Here is a 3,684-nt window from a genome sequence, read left to right as displayed (position 1 = left end):
GTGTGTTTACATGCCCGTAACTTAGCGGTTCGGCAAAAAGAGACTGATATAATAAGTGCTAGGCTTACAAAGAATAAGTCCTGGGATCGATTTGTTCGACTAAAAAACGGCGGTGCTCCAGCATGACCACAGTCAAATGACTGAAACAAGTAAAAGAGTAAAAGAGAGTACCCGGAGATCTGATATGATTGTTGGATGTCATTTAGTCTTGCAGGTTATTTGGTAGAAGTATTAGGCCACTGGACAAATTGCCATACTCATACTTGTTCCAGCCGTTGATATTCTATGTTCAAAACCTACTGAGGACATCTTTACTTTGCTACCTTCAGAGTCAATATAGTAAAATACCAGTCAAATACTGGGGTTTGATTTAACCCACTGATACAGGTGTTTTCTTGGTTTCTTCAAGCAAGAGGCTACGACTGAGAATTTCAAATGGCTGTTTTTAATGCTGCTTGTGCTTTATAGGCAAATATAAATATTGTCCCCACATTCAGTTGCTACACCATTTTGGTAATTAGGAGATACCCTCAGGCATTATTAGCTTTAAAAGACATTGTGTCTGACATATATTGATAGATGAAAAATAGTTTTAATCTGGCAATCTACTATTTCTGTTAATTTTCTACCATAATTCTTTAGCTTAATATTGAACAGCAGTGAAATGCTTAGAGATTTCATTGGTAATTGGAATAAAAGCAGACTAGATGAAATAAATTATTGGCTTGTGGCTGAGATTACACTAAGTTCATAAAATATGTTGCCAGCCCTGTATGTAGATTTTGTCAAGAGAGAAAGCTGACAAGCAGCAATTTTACAATTTGTTACATGTAGTACTGGAAGGATAAAAAGTACCAAAAAAAAAAAATCAAAGAGAGAGAGAGAGAGAGAGAGAAGGCAAGTTTCTCTATTTGACAACTATTAATTAAAAATTACGTTAAGCTATTACTGAAAAACCTATTATTAATTATATTTTATTATCTTTTTTGAAGTTAGACACAAAACATATATTTTAGAAGTGAAACGATGTCGTGACCAGCATGACTTTATTTCACTTTATTGAAGTTGCTAATTGCTTTCATAGTTTTCAAATGAGAATAAAAATTGCATAAAACATATGATAAAGCAGGTCTGTTATGCAACTTTCGTCTTGTTCCACGTTGCTCACAAATTTAATTATATTGAGAACATAGAGAGTTGAGAAGTCACAAATTCATATCTTGTCAACAGAACTGAGTTGAGTCGATGGTCAAGATGTTTAATTCTCAACGATCGAGATCACTGGACTTGAAATAAACACCACCGTGACAACAATGTCATCACTACGAAATAGAACTATACATTTGGTTCTACTGTTTAGTTCAATATCTCACAATTCAGATAGTCCAATATATCATTTGGGAATTGTGGAGATATTTCTCTGGTCCAACCAAAGTTATGAAAGCTACAAACTCTGAAGTTTGATTCACGAATCCTCAAGACAATTACAATACTTACAACACCTGTCTGTTCTGTCTAAAATGGTTGTAGTATATCTAACAAATGACAGAATAGATACCCCCTTTCTATACCATTATAATCAATGATATTGTAGATATCCTCTCTCTTTCCACCATATCAAACCGCTGACAATATAAACATCCTTTCACAATTTTATATCTAACCACTGACAGAGTGGACGCCATTTCTGTAATCATATCTAAACATTAATGGCATAGATATACTTGATCTATATTATATCTAGTCATTGACACTAGATATACTCTCTTTGCTTTCTTCTTCAAGTGGCTACAGCTGAGATGTATTTCACTATGATCCACCTGATCATCTGTCCCTCGTTAGCTTTAATTGGTCTTTCATTTCTTATTGTGTATTTCAGCCGTTACCACCAATGTAGCTGAGCAGTCCTCATCCTGTGCAGAAGCTTTTAAAATATAATCCCACCACTATTATTATCATTTAACGTTCATTTTCCATGCTGGCATGGGCCAGACAGTATGACAGACGGTGGCAAGGCTGAGAGTCATACTAAGCTCCATCGTCTGGTTTAGTATGGTTTCTACAGTTGAATGCCCTTTCCAATGCCAACCACTTTACAGAGTATACTGAGAATATTTTACATGGCACCAGCATCGGTACTTTTTGTAAGGCAACAACCATGTTAATCTATTGATTAATATTGTCCTGAGATCCCTGCACACATGAAAAAGGCTGAATGGTTTTGGTTGGAAAGCCTTTCCTTTTGATTGCAGGTGTATTTGATCAAGAGTTACCTGAGGTAAAACCGCTAATATTTTGATAGTGATATCTGAATATCTTAAGATTTACTCTTTGATTATAAATATGGGTTTCTTTATCACACAAAGTATTTCTGTGTATTTGCTGGTGCATGTATACACGTACATGCAAGATTGTGTGTATATATGTATGTGTAAATGTACTTTTGAAAAATGTAGCATAGTAATATGTAAGCTTTCTCCAGTGTTACTAGTACGGTTAAGTTCAATGAAATCACTTTTAATTGCAACAGAAGCTGTGTTTCACTTTTACCACTCAGACGTTTGACACTATAAATATCAACAGACTGGCTTTCTAATACTACTCTGAAACAGAGTTTTAATGGAAGGTATGTCAGAGATAAATTTGCATCACAGACACATATATACGTACCTACTTAATCACACACACACATAGTTGTACATATATATACACACACATGTATATGTAGGTATATATGAGTATATATGTGTATGTGTAGGTATATATTCATATATACCGACATATACATGTATGTGTGTATATATGTACACCTGTATGTGTGTTTGTGTGTGTGTGTGTGTGAGCGTGAGTGTGTGTGTGAGAGAGAGAGAGAGAGTGTGTGCATATATAATATGCATGTATGTGTATGTATTTATATATATATGTATGTATGTATATTTATGTTGATAATTGTCTGTTTCTCTTGAAAGAATGCCGCCATTTCTCAATGAATCATTACTAAATTTCACAGAGAACTCAGATGGAATCAGGAATAAAATATGAACAAAAATCAAAGCAAAAAAAAAAAAAAAGAAAAAAATCCCGAGTATAAGTTCCTTTAGGGATAAACTGAGGATGAGCCAAAAGAGGAGATATAGAGAGAGTGAAATTTGTAAAGGAGTAGCATTTGAGTGGAAGTCTGAGTGAGAAACAGTAACATAGTCAATTTGTCATATCAGTCTCTGTTTTCTTTTCTCTTTTGAGATTTTCTTTAATCTTTTTCATTAAGCCACAGACAGACACACACACACACACACATAGACATGTATGCACGTACACACACACATATGCACATATACATACATCATATCATGCATCCATATGTGTGTGTGTGTGTATCTACATGCATACATACATGCAGACATACATACATACATACATATATATTATTGCTTTTATGCAAAAGTGTCGTAAGTCCAAAACGTTGCTTTTTCAGAAAACGAAAAAAATAGTTTCACCATTCTATATCAAAACCGTTGTACTAAACTTTGACAATTTTTGATATTTTGACATCCGAATCAGTTGGAAATACGATAGTTTAACCAAAAGAGCCGGCTATTACAAGCAAAAGTAAATAGTAAAAAGAAAATGTAAATGGCCAAATTTGTACATTTGACAGTTTAACATAATAGCAACGATATGTGT

At 34.1% G+C, this 3,684-nt stretch overlaps 1 protein-coding gene across 3 annotated transcripts in view; it reads left to right on the top strand.

Annotated features, from left to right (window-relative positions):
• LOC128247021 (leucine-rich repeat and coiled-coil domain-containing protein 1-like) overlaps nt 1-3,684 on the top strand; it is a 797,355-nt gene that overhangs the window by 112,224 nt on the left and 681,447 nt on the right. The gene's annotated exons all lie outside the window — the stretch shown is intronic.

This window comes from Octopus bimaculoides, chromosome 1 (genome assembly GCF_001194135.2).
Source record: "Octopus bimaculoides isolate UCB-OBI-ISO-001 chromosome 1, ASM119413v2, whole genome shotgun sequence".
Taxonomy (NCBI): domain Eukaryota; kingdom Metazoa; phylum Mollusca; class Cephalopoda; order Octopoda; family Octopodidae; genus Octopus; species Octopus bimaculoides.
This window is presented reverse-complemented; position numbering and strand designations above follow the sequence as displayed.